A 17,504-nucleotide genomic window follows, 5' to 3' on the forward strand; every position below is an offset into this window, starting at 1 on the left:
TTGGATTTGTTAACTAACAGATTTTGCAAATGAAAACCAGCATTATTGACTTTTACATACTCAAACCGCCCAAAATACCAGTTGTTAGAACCGTATCAAAATAACCACAATGTCATTAACCCATCAATGGATAGCTTAAATTGAAGTTAATTGAAGTTTAAGTTGTATTTTCCATTTATTATCACTGAATATTGACCTAAAGATTTAGAGAAATAATTTTTGTACAATATATTGAAGCTATTTCTGTTGTCAGTGTTTGGCTGTATTGTAATTGTTGCAGTGCCATACAATCTAGAGTATATTTTAAGTTGTATTTGAACTTACACTGATTAACAGTCAACTAAAACTAAATAGAAATAAAGTTTAAGGAGGAAGCAGAGCAGTTCTGTGAAGGAACAGAAGGAGTAAACCAAGTCTCCCAGTTCCATCATGTTTAGGTGATTTCTGGTTTTATTCTTCTATGTTGTGGGTATTTCAGGGGAAATCTGATTTATTATCATCTTACCTTTCTACCTAAGGCCGAATCTCTTAAAATGACATTGTAAACCAAGTGCAAAGTAATAAGAAATAGGCTTGGAGATTTAGTATCTTTATCTTTCCCAATCTTCTACTTGCTCACTGGTATGTTTAAAGGGGAGAAGATAGACTTCAAAGAGTACATGCTTACATCCTGTAGAATCTATTTTTGTGAAATAAATCTTGAAAATCACTCTCTGTCCATGCGTCTTTCCTTAGATAAAACCTCGTGGTGTTGGGGATGAGAAGGTAAAGAGAAGCATAGTGATGGAATTGCTCTGTTAAAGGGATCAGTTATTTAAAAGGTATCCTCTTGCTCCTGCAGGTCCTCTGGTATTGTCTCTGTTATGGTGGAGAAGACCCATGTGATAGATACCTGGATTCCTGGCTTCTCTGAATAGAAACTGTAGATACAGAATTTGAGATGCTCTTCCTAATTAAAAGCAGTTTCTCAATTTTATTTGGGTGATTCTATTTCCAGTTGGGGCATTCCTATTTTTAAAAGCCTAAAAAAGTTTCTGAGGATGGGAGTACAACAAATCTGACCAAAAATCTATTAACGATACAAGCATTTACTACAGAGTCACTGTACAAAGCCCTAAGAAAAAGCTGCTAGGGAATATCAGAACCACACAATACCTGTCCTCAAGTACAGTATCTCACAAAATTTATTTAGTGCTCTCTTGCTCAGAATATTAACTTGCTGACCTTTCATGAAATGTCAAATCTTACATAAACTTTCCTTATGTTAAAATCTTTGATATCTGGTGGTGACTGATATTTACCAGAAGTCATTAGTACTCATCACATTCACGAAATTTCTAGGCAGTGTGAGTTGGCAGATGCTTAAAAGAACTAAACTCTGGCTGAAGGCTTTTCACACTCACTACATGTACAGGGTCTTTCTCCAGTGAGCATTCTTTTGGTGTTTGGTGAGACTTGCATTCTGGCTAAAGACTACCACATTTACCACATTCATAGGGTTTCTCTCCAGTATGTATTATCTGACGTGTGGTAAGGTGTGAACTCTGGCTGAAGGCTTTCCCACACTGGCTACATTTACAGAGTCTCTCTCCAGTGTGAGTTTTCTGATGTTTGGCAAGTTTTGCACTCTGGCTAAAGGCCTTCCCACGTTCATTACATTCATAAGGCTTCTCTCTGGTGTGGATTACTTGATGTATGGTAAGGTGTGAACTCTGGCTGAAGGCTCTCTCACATGCATTACACCTGTACGGGTTCTCTCCAGTGTGAGTTCTGTAGTGACTTCTGAGAGCAGAGTGGTCTCTGCAAGCCTTCCCACAGTCAACACATTTAAAGACGTTTTCTCCATTATGAGTCCTCTGATAATGAGTCAGGGATGATCTTTGGCCAAAGCCTTTCCCACACTCATTACATTCATATGGTTTCTCTCCAGTGTGTATTTGTGATGCTGAATAAGAGCTGACCAATTTCAGAAGGCTTTCTTTCATTGTAACTTTGTACTCAGAGGGTTTCTCTCCAGTGTGTATTCTTTTATGTTTAATAAATGATGAGCTCTGGCTGAAGGACTTCCCACACTCATTATGTTCATAGGGTTTCTCACCAGTGTGAGTTCTCTGATGTGTGTGTGGGTTTTTTTTTAAGATTTATTTATTTATTATTTATTTTATTTATTTTTGGCTGTGTTGGGTCTTAGTTGTGGCATGAGGGATCTTTCGTTGCAGTGCGTGGGCTTCTCCTTAGTTGTGGTGTACGGGTTTTCTCTTCTCTAGTTGTGGCACGCAGGCTCCAGGGCACAAGGGCTCTGTAGTTGTGGCACGCGGGTTCCAGAGCGCATGGGCTCAGTAGTTTGCGGCATGTGGAACCTAGTTGAGGCGCGTGAGCTCAGTAGTTGTGGCACACAGGCTTAGTTGCCCCGGGGCATGTGGGATCTTAGTTCCCTGACCAGGGATGGAACCTGCATCCCCTGCATTGTAAGGCAGATTCTTCGCCACTGGCCCACCAGAGGAGTCACTCTGTGATGTTTAATAAGAGAACTCCTGCTGAAAGTTTTCACACAGTCATTGCATTTGAAGGGTTTCTCTCCACTGTGGATTTTCTCATGCTGAATAAAGGTTACATTCTCACTGAAGATTTTCCAACTATTACATTCAGAAGATTTCTCTCCAAAATGAGAAGATAAGGGTGACTCTTTGGATGATTACTAAGAAAAGAATAGTAACTGAAAGTTTTCCCACATTCCTTACATTTGTATTGTTTCCCTACACTGCACATTTTATGTTTCATTAGTTCCGTATTCTGTTTGAAAATATCTTCAGTCATATCACACTTATATGGTCTCTTTCCTATAGGAATTTTTGTTGTATAATAAGATATATTCTTGCAAATTTTCTTTTTGCCTGGCCCCTCTCTTTGTTGAGTATTTTCTTGCTGGCAACTGACATTTGATCCCATACTCTGCTGGTCTCCCTCTTGGCTCTCCAACCTATTCTTTACATTCTCCATCTTTTCTCAAGTTTAGGTTTCAGGGACCATCTTTGGTAGGTCTTTTCATTATTGCTCCCAAAGTGGTCTTATTCAGAAACATCCTGGTTTTCAATAGACTTTTTGGTCTCCAGATTATTTTCTCAGCCTGAAAGAAAATTTTTTAAATGCACGTGTCTTGTGCTGAGTGACAGGAAACTGGTGAAGATGAAGTGATATCATGAAAATATGTCCACAGATATATATGGCTCTTACACTCTGAAATATGTCTTTGCATTTAACATCACAGAGGGATGAGGAAGGAAAAAACATACATAGGACAAGAATGGTATGAAAGGGGGCCACATCAATCTATATACATAATTCAAAATGTGAGAGAAGGAAGGGAGGTGATCTGGTGGGAAGCATCATCAGAAGTTAGACAGATGGACCAGAAAAAAGGAAAATGGTCATGCCATTTGCAGGGAAATGACTGGGGTTGGGGGTAGGGGGGTGGGGGAGAGAATACTGGAAAGCTGGAGGCAAAGCAATTACTCAGAGATGTTTGGGCACTTATTTCACTTTTTACAGTCGAGTGAGAATATCACCTCCTGCTGGTGTTTTCAATACCAGAATCAGGACAGCCCAATCTGAGTAAACTTTCTTTAAATGAAAGTAGCAAGCTTCCTGAAGAGTGACAAATGCCCCTAGTATAAAATTATGTGGTACACCATGTGCAAAACAATGTCACCTTCAGGTACCTGGCTTTTGTTGGGGGATTCTGGGGAATGTGGTGAGGCACAGTGAGATATGCTGCATCTGTTCCTGCTCTGTAGGACCACCTAAGTTTCAAGCTTGAAGACAGTTGGCTAATTAGTTTAGAAATTTTCAGGGTTTCTTTTTATTTGGTAAGGAGGCTCTCTTTCCCCCAATCCCTAGCCCATTTGAAACATGCATATGTATAATAACTGTGGGAAGGCATCTGAGCTTAAAATCTAGGTCTTCGTGCCTAAATTATGTGAGTCTCCTGACTAATTTCATGGCTGGCAGTCTCTCCTCATCACAGCCATCTACATTCTCCCAATCTGTTCTCTACAATCTCAAGGTGACACTGTTTTGCACACAGTGGGGTTTTATAACCATGGACCACACAAGAGTCTAGGTAGGTGGTGAGGGCAATCATGGCATTCCAAAGTGTCAGGGACCCAGGCTCTTCTATCTTGTTTGTCCGTCATGTATAAACTTGACCTCATACTCCAAGATTATAAGGAGAACAGAAGGGATAAAGAAGGGCAAAGATCAGCCATTTCTTCAGAAAGTTTCCCAGAAGCTGCCACCTGACACTTCTGCATATATTCCATTGAGTAGAATTCTAAGATAGCTCCAAGATTCCCACTCCTGTGGTATTAACTCTGTATAATCTCCTCCCTTTGGGTGTGCGTAGCTCCTGTGACTATGGTGGGGTAGTCATTCCCTTGATTAGGTTACATTATATGACTCTATGGTAGCAGACTGGACAGATTCTCCTTCTGGCTGTGAAGAAGCAAGCTGCCTCACTGTGATAGGGCCATGTGGCTAGGACCAAAGGACAGCCTCTAGTTGCTGAGAACAATGCCCAGCCAACAGCCAACAAGAAAATGGGTCCTACACATAAGGAACTGAATTCTGCTAACAAACTAAATGAGCTTAGAAGAGGATCTCAAGCCTCAGATGAGACTGTGGTTCCAGCTGGCATCTTGATTTCAGCCTGTATTAAACCCTGAACAGAGAACCCAGTTGAGCCTTGCTCTGACTTCTGACCTACAAAAATGTGAGATAATAAATGGGTGTTGTTTTCAGCTGCCAAATGTGTGGTAATTTGTTATGCAGCAACAGGAACCTAACACAAAATGTTTAATGGATGGATAAATAAACCAATGACTTAAAGAGGTGATTACTAGAGAATGGTACTGTTGAGAGGGAGCTTTTTCTACAGAACCTACCATTTACCACAGTAAGTCAAATAACTTTAGATCTGATTTCAGAAGTACATATATGGGAACATAAATTTTAAGGTGAGAGGATAAAATGTGTTAATGCTCTGAACACTGGAATGGCATTTCTGATGGGAATAAACTCATATTTACCTGGTGTCCTGCAGTTAGATGCATGGTAGCCAGCCTCTCTCCTTTGGGCTCCATTTTGAGGGAAGGAAGAATCCTGGGAAGACAGAGATGTCAAAAGAACATGGAGTCCTGAAGACAAACTACTGACCAGCAAGTCCCTCAGAACAACAGATGTGGCCCCTACCTTCTCTCCAAAGAAAGCTATCAAAGGAAGCAAAAGGACAGATATAACTCCTAATTCCTAAGTTTCAGAGAAAGGAATTCCTATCTCTGTTATTAGAGTGGGTTGCAGGTAACAGTTATCTGGATGCTATCAGGGGCAGGAACAGAGAGGGAAGCATGAGGACATAGGATGCCTGGGCAGGGAACACTAGGAGGTGACAATCAGATACAAAAAGGAAGATGAAAATATTAAGGAGAAACTTTACCTCAGTCAGGTGTTCATGTAGTATAAAGTGTTATATCCTTTTTGGAAAGTAATTTGGCCCCACATACCACAGAATCATGCATTTTGTTGCAGTAATAGTACTCTTAACAACTAGTTATAAGAGAATCATTTTTTACAAAACAGAATCTTTTAAAAACAAAAACAAATCGCAGGTTAAAAGATGATCCCTGCAGAAAGCACTAAAATATCAAAAATTCCAAACAATCTAAATATGCCATAAAAAGAAATAAAATTTACAAAGTATTAAAATGGCTTCTTGAGGGAACAGCCCACCTCTATCAAAATAATTATGAAAACTACACAGCCAACATATAAAATGCTTGTGATAGAATGAAAATGTCTGAAACAATTATTGTGACTATTCTACAATTATAATTGAGTAAAAAGTATGCATTTATCTAGGCAGGGAGTGGAAAGAAACATGGAAAATACACTTGATATGTTATAAGATTCTGGCTGATTTTTGCCCTTTTCACTCTTGTTGGAAAGTTTGTGCAGTAATAGAAAATAAAATTACTTAGGATTGACTCTGTGCCTAAAGAAGGGTAAGGAAAACTTATGTTTCCTACTTTTACCTTGTAGACTGCCTTCTTCTAAGCTTATTCCATTAGTACATTTTTTCTATAAGCCATACTTATTTCTTCCTCATTTGGGTTAAATCCTCCAGAGACACAATCTTCATTATTTTCAGAGTTCTGAGACAAATTTTAAACTCCTTGTTCAGGAGGATCTGAAACTGCTTCAGCACAAGTAATTTCACCATTTCTTTGATCTTGCCAGTGCCAATGCTCTAAAGACCTCTTGGTCAAGTTTGTCTGTTGATTGATCCTGCACAACTAGCTTTTCCTCCACACAGGGGTTCAGAAGATGTCTGAAAGCAGCTGGAAGCTAAAGCTTCTCTTCAGACTGCAAATTCTCTTCAAAGATGTAATTTCTTTGGAGGCTCACCTCCATCTCAGGCATTTGAGCTGTACTTTCAACCTCTGAAGTTCCAAGCTGAGGCCTCTATCCAGAAAACCTGTGGGCAGAAACACAACTGCAAACATTTACTGAACAGTACTCTGTAGAGGACACCAGGATTCCAAATTTTTAAAAGATGTTAAACTGTTAGGGGGAAGGTTGACGGGAACATTTATTATATATAAATCAGATTGACAAGCAAAACAGTGAGACATCAAGCCATCATATGCCTCCTGGTGTGATGCAAAATGAAGGACAAAGCCACAGGTATCAGTATTCTTGTCAGAAAATTGAATCTAAATCTAAATATAGTCTTTAGATATAACCACCAGCTTGCAGAGATTACAGAAGATAGAACTGTTTAAAAAAGAATTGTTAATTGATACCACTAATATGTAATTATCCAAATCCAAAACGTGGGAAATTCTACATGATGAATGACCCTGTTTCTTCAACAACAACAACAACAACAACAAACAAACAGAATGGCAAGGGGAAAAAAAGAAAGGAGATTGTGAGAAAATGGCAGAGTAAAGAAATCCAAAAGTCTGTCCCTCCACAAAAGCAACAATCGCAATTCTGGAAAAAACTGTCAGAATCAACTGTTTCAAAATTCTAGAAATTAACCAAAACTTGCAGCAGCCATCGGAATGCTTAATAATCAAGGAAAATCATCTGAATCTTAGTAAGAACAGTGAGCTTTATGGCATTTTAACTGGTCCCATTCTACACTCCCTAGTTTGGCAGTAGCCTTGAAGATAATAGCCCCCATTTTCAGCACGGGTACTAGTACCAGAGGGAATAGAATAGACCTCATCCACAAAGAATTGTGATTTTTTTGTTTTTGCCTGTCAGGTGGCTTCGTGGAGAAATGACTCAAAGAAAATATAAGAAGACTGAACACTTACTAATTCATTGTATGAGGCCAATATTACCCTAATACTAAAGACAGAAAAAGACATCACAAAAAAAATCAAAACTACCTAACAATATCCCTTATGAATCCAGATGTCAAAATCTTCAACAAAATACTAGTAACTTGAATTCAGTAGCATATTTAAAATATTCTATACCACAGCCAAGTGAAATTTATCCCAGGAATGCAGGATGATTCAACATAAAAAATCAGTGTAATATACCTTATTAACAGAATGAAGGGGGAAAACCACTAGTTCATCTTAATAGATGTAGAAAAAGCATTTGACAAAAATCCAACACCCTTTCATGAATAAATATATATATATATAACACACACAACAAACTAGGAAAAGAAGGGAACTTCCTCAGCCTAATTAAGGGCATCTATGAAAAAAACCACAACTAACAACATGCTTAACAGTGAAAGACTCAAAGCTTTCCCCCTAAGATCAGGAACAAGACAAGAATGTCCATTCTTGCCACTTCTATTCAACACTGTACTGGAAGCTCTAGCCAAGGCAATTCAGAAAGAAAGGGAAAAAAAAAATGCATCCAGATTGGAAAGGAGCAAGCAAAATTATCTCTATTCACAGATGACACAATCTTATATCTAAAACCCTAAAGAATCCACACACACAACACACACACACACACACACACACACACACACACACACACACACACTATTCCAACAAACGAGTTCAACAAAATTGCAGGATAAGATAAAACTGAAAGATCAATTTGCAAAAGTCAGTTGTATTTCTATATACTAACAATGAATAATCCAAAAATAATATTGAGAAAACAATTCTATTTATAATAGTATGAAAAAGAAAAAATACTTAGGAATAAATTTAACCAGAGAAGTGCACAAATTTTACAATGAAAGCTATAAAACACTGTTGAAAGAAATTAAAGAAGATCAAAGTAGGGCTTCCCTGGTGGTGCAGTGGTTAAGAATCCGCCTGCCAATGCAGGAGACACGGGTTCGAGCCCTAGTCAGGGAAGATCCCACATGCCATGGAGCAACTAAGCCCGTGTGCCGCAACTACTCAGCCTGCACTGTAAAGCCCACGAGCCACAACTACTGAGCCCGTGTGCCACAACTACTGAAGCCTGTGTGCACTGAAGCCTGTGTGCCTAGAGCCTGTGGTCTGCAACAAGAGAAGCCACTGCAAGGAGAAGACCGTGCACCGCAACGAAGAGTAGCCCCTGCTTGCCGCAACTAGAGAAAAGCCCCTGCACAGCAACAAAGACCCAATGCGGCCAAAAATAAATAAAGAAAAGAAAAGAAAAAAAAAGATCAAAGTAAATGGGAAAATATCTGGTGCTTATGCATTGGAACACTTAATATTGTTTTAAAGGCAATAGTCCCTGAGTGATTTACAGACTCAGTGATACAAAATCTTAGCTGCGTTCTTTGCAGATATGGACAAGCTGATCCTAAAATTCACATGGAATTGCAAGGGACACCAAATAGGGAAAGCAATCTTGAAAAGAACAAAATAAGACTCACATTTCCCTATTTCAAAACTTACTACACAGCTACATTAATCAAAATAGTGTGGTATGAGCACAAGTCAGTGGAACAGAAGTGAGAGTCAATAAACCTGTGTGACTATGGTCAATTGATTTTCGACAAGGGCGTCAAGACCATTCAATGGGGAGTCACTTTGGGGAATCACTTTTTCAACAAATCCACATCCAAAAGAATGAATTTGGACCCCTATGCCCACATATTCAAAAATTAACTCAAAATTGATCAAAGATCTAAATGTAAGAACTAAAACTCTTGAAAGGAAATGTAACTATAAATCTTTGGGACACTGGATCAGGCAATTATCTTAAATATGGCACCAAAAGCACAAGTAACAAAAGAAAAAAAATAGATAAGTTGGACTTCATCAAAATTAAAAACTTTTGTGGATCAAAGGACACTATGAAAAGTGTGAAAACAACCCACATAATGGGTGAAAATATCTGCAAATAATATATCTGACAAGGGTCTAGTATATAGAATATACAAAGAACTCTTATAACCCAGCAACAAAAACACAACCCAATTTTTAAAACAGGCAATGGATCTGAATAGTCATATTGCCAAGGAAGACATGCAGATAGCCAATAAGCATATAAAATAACGCTCAATACCATTAGTCACTAGGCAAATGTGAATAAAAACCACAAAATACCATTTCACACCCACTAGGACAACTATACTCAAAACAATTTGATTTTCAACAAATATTGATAAGGATGTTGAGAAATGGAACTCTTATACATTGCTGGTGGAAATGTAAAATGGTGCAGGTGCTGTGGAAAAGTTTGACACTTCCTTGAAAATTTAAATATAGAGGTACCATATGATCCAGCAGTTCTACTCCTAGGCATAAACCCAAGAAAACTGAAAAACAAAAAAGCAAGCAAACAAACAAACAAAAACACATTCACACAAAGTCTTATACATGAATTTCCATAGCAGCATTATTCATAATAGGAAAAAGTGGGAAAAATTCAAATGCCCATCAACAGATTAATGGATAAACAAAATGTGGTATATACACACAATGGAATATTATTCAGCCTTAAAAAGAAGTGAAGTGCTAATAAATGTTACATGTGTGAACCTTGAAAGTGAAAGAAGGCAAACACAAACAGCCACATATTGTATGACTCTATTTATGTGAAATGTTCAGAATAGGCAAATTCATAGACAAAAGAGAACAGTGTTTGTCAGGGGCTAGGGAAAGGGTGGAATGAGGAGTGACTGCTCAGTGTGTACAAAGCTTCTTTTGGGGTGATGAAAATGTTCTGGAATTAGATAGCTGTGATGGTTGCACAACATTGTGAATATACTAAAAACTACTGAATTATACACTTAAATGGTTAAATTTTATGTTATGTGAATTTTACCCCAATAAAACAAGAGAGGCATAACCCACACAAAAACTTGCATGCAAATGTTTATAACTGCTTTATGCATAATCTTCAAAAATTCAAAGCAATCAAGATGTCCTTCAACAGGTAAATGAATAAACAAATGGTGTACATCCAACTACTGTGGATCCAATACTATCCAACAATAAAAAGGAATGAGTGATTAATTCACACAATATGGATGAATCTTAAATCCTTTTTGCTAAGTGAAAAAAGCAAACCGAAAAGGCTACATACTACATGATTCCATTCATGACGTTCTATTAGAAAGGCAAAACTAGAGGGATGGAAAACAGATCAGTGGTTGCCAGTAGTTTGGGGAGAGGAAGGTATTTGACTAGGGGAAGCACAGAAGATTTTTTAGGGAGATGGAACTAACCTGTATCATATTGTAGTTTGGATATACAAAACTATGCAGTTTTTAAAACCAACAACTTTACAACTTTACAACATAAAGAATGAACTTTAATAAGTTAGAATTTTAAAAAACCCAACCAGGAGATTGGGGGATCTTAGAATAGATTGTAAGATGTGAAAAAAAGATTCTAATTGTGTTACAAATGTATGACATGACCTCACTAAGGAGGATGGAGAATAAAGGGAATGATTTAAGTATATTTGGAAATGATCGGAAACTGTAAGACTCAGACAAAAGGAACTAACTTCACACAGCACTCTAGTTGGTATATCTGTTTCTCTTGGGAATATGAGACACAAATTCTGAAACAGCTGTACATGTACACTGGAGTTGAACAGATAAGTAAATGGATGGTAGACTGTGAGTGCCAGGTTTCTCATATTGGGCAGGGAAGTTACAAATAAGCTAGAGGGAAGGTTAAAATGATACACGTGGTATTGGATTAGAGTCAGAGACATCAGCATGTATTCACCTTTAGCTTAATATAGATATGGATGGATACAGAAATAAATATAGATATGTATGGATATATTGGTTAGTATACATATATAGTATAGTTTAACACTGGCAGCTGAGAGAGCCCAGAAGCAGTGACACCTCAGTGACAATGAGCACACCCTATATTGTTGACTCCAGGACTGGGACAGAGAAAATACAATATGAACCTGGAGCATCTTGCATTGACAGAAAGTAAGAAAATGCTTAAAAAAAAAAAAAGGGGAAATGGGTAGGGGGAATGTCAAAGGGACATAGGACCCAACCTAACAGCACCCAATGGCCAAAGCTGAAATAATTTGAGCAATAAAATAGTGTGTTATTGTATTACAACACAAAATATAAAATAAATATCAATGGATCCATATTGATATAAATAATTGAATAAATAACTAGTGGATAAAAAACTAATCTCCCTTACAGAGAATTCCAAATAATTTCTATAGCTACTCTCCCCTGCAGGATGGGGAGGTAAATTTCCCCTCCTCCCACTCCTTCTATGGGCTATGCTTAGTGACTTGCTTCAAAGAATAGAATATGGAAGGAGAGGTAACTTTACAGTGGGGAAACCTGGTAAGTAATACCTCAGTCAGGTGATCAAGAATAATATCATCAGTGATAAGTCATGTTAATAGCATGTATCCTTGATATGAGATGTATCCTTGAGGTGATGAGATTGGGACTTCTCTTCTGTGGTCTTTCGTACCCAAACCTATAACCCCAGTCTAATCATGAGAAAAAAAAAAAAAAATTAGAAAAATCCCAATTGAGGGGCATTCCACAAAATACCTGACCAGGTCAAGGTCATCAAAAACAAGGAAAGCCTGAGGAAAATGCATAGATCAAAGGACACTAAGGAAACATGACATGTAAATGTAACATGGTATCCTGGAAAGAATCTTGGAACAGAAAAAGAACATGAGGGGAAAACAGTGAAATCCTAATAAAGTGTAGTGTTTAGTTAATAGTAATGTACCAGTGTTGGTTTCTTAATTGCGATAAACATACCATAGTAGTATAAGATGTTAACAATAGGGGAAACTAGGTCAGGGGTATTCAGGAACTCTCTATACTATCTTTACAAATTTTCTGTAGATTTAAATTTAAATAGATCTAAAAATATTTAAAATTAAAAGTTTATCTTTTAGGGCTTCCCTGGTGGCGCAGTGGTTGAGAATCTGCCTGCCAATGTAGGGGACACGGGTTCAAGCCCTAGTCTGGGAAGATCCCACATGTCGCGGAGCAACTAGGCCCGTGAGCCACAACGACTGAGCCTGCGCGGCTGGAGCCTGTGCTCCGCAACAAGAGAGGCCGCGATAGTGAGAGGCCCGCGCACAGCGATGAAGAGTGGCCCCCGCTTGCCACAACTAGAGAAAGCCCTCGCACAGAAACGAACACATATAACACAACCAAAAAAAAAAAAAAAGTGTATCTTTTAAAAAGAGAAAGACTTAAGCACAATGTGTGCACCTCATTTGGGACTAATTCAAACAAACAAACTGAAAAAAAGTGGAGGGGCCTCCCTGAAGAAGTAGTTGATCCAAGTCTCAGGTGGGGAATACATAGTGAGCAGAAAGGCAGTTATGCCAGGAAACAAGGAAGGTCTCTGAAAATACAGCAAAAAGACACAGAAGCTGACTTAAAGGTCTTCCCATTAGCAAAATTTTGGATAATTCGAGAATCAAAAGAATGATGACAGTAATGCATATAACATGTTGAATTTTTAAAAGAATGCTTGAGGACATAAAAATATTGATAAAAGGGGAGAAATGTACCTTAACATTATGTAGATACCGCCTTAACCTAAGTGATCAAACTTAACCAATAGTGGGACAAAGTGACATAATGTACCTTCTGATGTGATGCCATGGGAGATACATATGTGGTACTCATGCCAACAATGCTTAATCATAATCTAATCATAAGAAAATAACTAGCCAAATCTTAATTGTGAACATTCTACAAAGCAACTGACCTTCACTCTTTAAAAATGTCGATGTTAAAAAACACAAAACGGTGGATGTAGTATTCAATACCACAGTTTATTTATCCATTGTACCTTTTTTTTGGATATTTGAGTTATTTTCAGTTTTTGGCTACTATAAATTATTCAGCTATGAACATTCGTGTACATGATTTAGGACACTTGTGTATGTATCACTGTTGAGAATTTACCTGGGAAGGGAATTATGGGCTCATAACATATATATCTTCAGTTTAGTTAACACCAAACTTATTTCCAAAGTCATCATACCAACTTAAATTAAGGGGTTAATTGCACAAAGTTCTATACTTTTGTGTGTTGGATCTTTCCATAATTTTTTAAAAATATAAGGTTAATAAGGAGGATAATTTCCTTCTCCTAAGACATACTACCAAAGGGGGCAAAAAGAGAAAGAAGGGAGGGGGGAGGAAGAAGGAAAATAATCCTAAAAATTATATATGATCATCTCTAACATTCTTCTAAGTTTTTTTTCCCTTTCCTGGCTTAGTGGCTGAGTGACTGACACAGAAGAGTTGAAAAAGAAATAAAGTATGATACATTCTTACCGGCACAAGCCAACAGTATCTATCTTCAATCCCTAAGGATAGAGTTACTTTTCTTTCCTTGAATCTCAGTTTCAGAGTCCCTCACTTCTACCACAATCCTTGAAATGGCTGTGTTTTACTCATTCTGAGAATACCAGCATCTTTCCCTTTATTCTCATCTATAACCCTCAAGCATTTCAGTTTAATCATCTACTAGTGAAGTACTTTCTTTCCATTCAGAAATACATTTTACTTTGCAACTACTACAAACTTGCCTCTATGTGTGTCTGAGCCAAAATTTCACAAAACAATAATTATTCTTACTATACATGTTTGCTGTTACTCTTATTGTGTGTATAAGCTACTCTGGTATACACATTTGCTATTCTATTTCTTTCTTTCTTTTTTAAAACGCTGTTTGCAAGCCACTGAATCGATTTCATAACTCACAATGGTCCCAAAGTTTGAAAAACACTAGTCACTACAGCTTCTCTGATCCTCAGATACTGTGCCACCATCTAAATGCTAATCTTTCCCGGCAGGCATTCAGAGCATTCTTTAGCACCAGAGGACTTTGTCCATCTGAAAATCTCGAGTCAAAGGTTATCTCCTGACAAAGGGAGTTCTCTGTGTCTCACGTGTCTCCTCTGTCCTCCTATATGGCATATAGTTCGTTGTAAGTCAGTGTCTACGTTTGACCACACAGTAATACGTTTTATAACCCGTTACACACACTTGAATACACAAAAGCTTCACGAAACAAATACTTGCCCTTTCTATATGTGTTGCTCTCTGATAATTTCTATTCCATTTGGGGGGAAAAAATGCTTTCACTCTGGAGAAGCACTTTATTTCCATGGCTCTGGGACCTGGAGATTAAAAGAAACAATGAGAAGTGTCCAACACAAAAAATGAATCTCTGTGGAGAGGACCTTCACTCTGCAGCTCGAGAAAGGATATTGCAGCCTTCATCCCCAAGTCCTACTTACTCCGGGAGGTAACAAGAATGGCCAAATGATTTTTATAAAGCCCATTTTAAGGATGTAAGGTAGGTGCATGACGTTGTTATTAAAGAAAAAGCATGAGTCCCCAAAACCACTCTGGCAGAAACAGTCATCCTGAGTGTGTCCCAACCGATCTCTTGAACAGGGAGCAACACAGATCCCACAATGGGGAAACCTACGAGGAAAAAGAGAACGGAAAAGGTAGACAAGTGCTAAAGAAAGGCCTTGATGTGCACACTTGCCTGGAACAAACCCCAGCATTGGCGATAGGACTCGAGACTTCACCTGGAGGCCAGGCGGTTGCCAGGATGTCCATCCAGACACTCCCACGACTCTTGTCCCGAGCGTTGTGGTGCCGCACGCAGCCTCACAACTGACAGTGGGGCATCTCCATAGAAAGCTTTTCCGAAAGGGCAAAGCGTACTGTCAGCCAATACTCCGGAACACACTATTCAGACTCCCACTAGACACTCACCCTCCCAAATAACGCGGGTTTGGGCGACGGAGCCAAAGGGCTGGCGGTGGGAAATGACGCAACAGAGGCGCCGGGAATCCTGTGCAACCAGCCACTCCCGCCGTCTCCATGACAACAGTCAGATTGGTCCCAGCGCTCAAGGCAGCGGTTTTTGATCTGGACCTAGGAAACAAGGGTCAAGCTTGGCACTCTAAGTCCTCCTGTCTTCCTGCTAGCAATCCAGTTTTGTTTATCCTCCCATGTCTTCGTCTTCTTGGCAGAGAATAACGCCTGCGTAAAACCAGAGTCTCAGGTTCCATTTATGTTGTTTAGGAATATAACCTGGGTACACTTACCAAGGCATATTTAACATCCAGAGCAGATAATTTTTTTTTAACACTTCTCTCCTCTGTACAAGAAAAATTATTTTCAGTAATAATCCTGAAATGGAATGAATAATAGTAATGGTCAGTGAAATAGTTTTTATTTCACTTCACATATAATTATGCAAGTTTTTAAAAAGTTTTTAATATAGGCCAAAAAGTTTTAAAATAATGGATTGGTATTTTTAATTACATGAATGTATTTCTGGGAAAAGATGAAAAAAACTCACCTACATATAGTGTTTTGCAGTAATGAATAATAACTTCATAGTTTCTGTTTTTGAGTCTTCTGCAAATTTCTCAATGACTGACAAAATTTAACCTGTTTGTATAGTCACCTTCAATAGACAGTATAGCCAGATTTGTCAATTTATCATCCCTTGTAGCTGATTGAAGAACGCTTTATTTATTTATTTTAACATCTTTATTGGAGTATAATTGCTTTACAGTGGTATGTTAGTTTCTGCTTTGTAAGAAAGTGAAGCAGCTATACATATACATATATCCCCATATCTCCTCCCTCTTGCATCTCCCTCCCACCTTCCCTATCCCACCCCTCTAGGTGATCACAAAGCACTGAGCTGATCTCCCTGTGCTATGCGGCTGCTTCCCACTAGCTATCTATTTTACATTTGGTAGTATATATAAGTCCATGCCACTCTCTCACTTCGTCCCAGCTTACCCTTCCCCCTCCCCGTGTCCTCAAGTCCATTATCTACGTCTGTGTCTTTATTCCTGTCCTGCCCCTAGGTTCTTCATACCCTTTTTTTTTTTTTTAGATTCCATATATATGTGTTAGCATACGGTATTTGTTTTTCTCTTTCTGACTTACTTCACTGTGTATGACAGACTCTAGGTCCATCCACCTCACTACAAATAACTCAATTTTGTTTCTTTTTATGGCTGAGTAATATTCCATTGTATATATGTGCCACATCTTCTTTATCCATTCATCTGTTGATGGACACTTAGGTTGCTTCCATGTCCTGGCTATTGTAAATAGTGCTGCAATGAACATTGTGGTACATGACTCTTTTTGAATTATGGCTTTCTCAGGGTTTATGCCCAGTAGTGGGATTGCTGGGTCGTATGGTAGGAAGAACGCTTTATTTTATTAAATTCATTTTAAGAAGTTTCTTTCACATGAAGCAACAGATATACAAATTGGGAAAATCTTAAAGGTAAGTTTGGTAGAAGTTCATAAAAGTCCCATTTCAAAATTCACAGCAATTGTTTACAAATGGATTTTAAGTTTCTCTGCAGTACAAAAATTGTAAATACACGAAGTCCAAGAAGTCACATAGAAAGGTGGATGTTAAGTATGCTCAGCATTTCTTCTGTTTTTAAGATTAAATTTTTTTTCTTGTCCCTCTTCTTCCAACCAATTTCTCTCCTTATATCTCTTAAACTCCTTATATTCAGGAGACCCTTTCCCCCTTAAAGAACACAAGATTTAATTCTAGCCTTGTATCTGTCTGTGTCATTTCACTCTTCATTCCATGATTTGTAAAAGGAAATGACAGTTATGTCACGGAAGAGGGATGAGTAGGAATGTCCAGGAATCAGTCCCTCCATAGAAACAACTATTGAGCTCGCAGGACTGTGTGAAGCAACTCTTTTGGAAATCTGGGGTCTAGTCAAACATTTGCAGAGTCCAGAGGAGAGATTGAAGAAGAGATTGATAAATTTTGGTGAATCTCACTGTTTCATGCAGTGGCTACCATCCCCCATCTCCTAGCACTATGGCAGGCAGCCAGTGGGAACTATTGGCCTTGCTCCTGGTGTAGCTTGCTGGTGCTGTGGTGGGCAATAAAGACCTTGCACTCTAAAAATTGGGGTTTAATGTTTTGATTGCTGATCACTGCTTTTGATTGCTGAGGAGCCAGTACAGAGGC

At 38.4% G+C, this 17,504-nt stretch overlaps 1 long non-coding RNA gene and 1 pseudogene across 1 annotated transcript; both read right to left on the reverse strand.

Moving 5' to 3' along the window:
* LOC118903982 lies at positions 1 to 2,195 on the reverse strand (annotated as a pseudogene).
* A 181-nt stretch (positions 2,196 to 2,376) lies between these two features.
* On the reverse strand, positions 2,377 to 6,513 carry LOC118904012. The gene is made up of 3 exons (XR_005021916.1): positions 6,087 to 6,513; positions 5,085 to 5,157; positions 2,377 to 3,127 (listed from the first exon to the last, which is right to left on the reverse strand). It is a non-coding gene; the product is annotated as an uncharacterized LOC118904012 (long non-coding RNA).
* Positions 6,514 to 17,504: the final 10,991 nt, after the last annotated feature.

Source organism: Balaenoptera musculus, chromosome 11 (genome assembly GCF_009873245.2).
Source record: "Balaenoptera musculus isolate JJ_BM4_2016_0621 chromosome 11, mBalMus1.pri.v3, whole genome shotgun sequence".
NCBI classification, from domain to species: domain Eukaryota; kingdom Metazoa; phylum Chordata; class Mammalia; order Artiodactyla; family Balaenopteridae; genus Balaenoptera; species Balaenoptera musculus.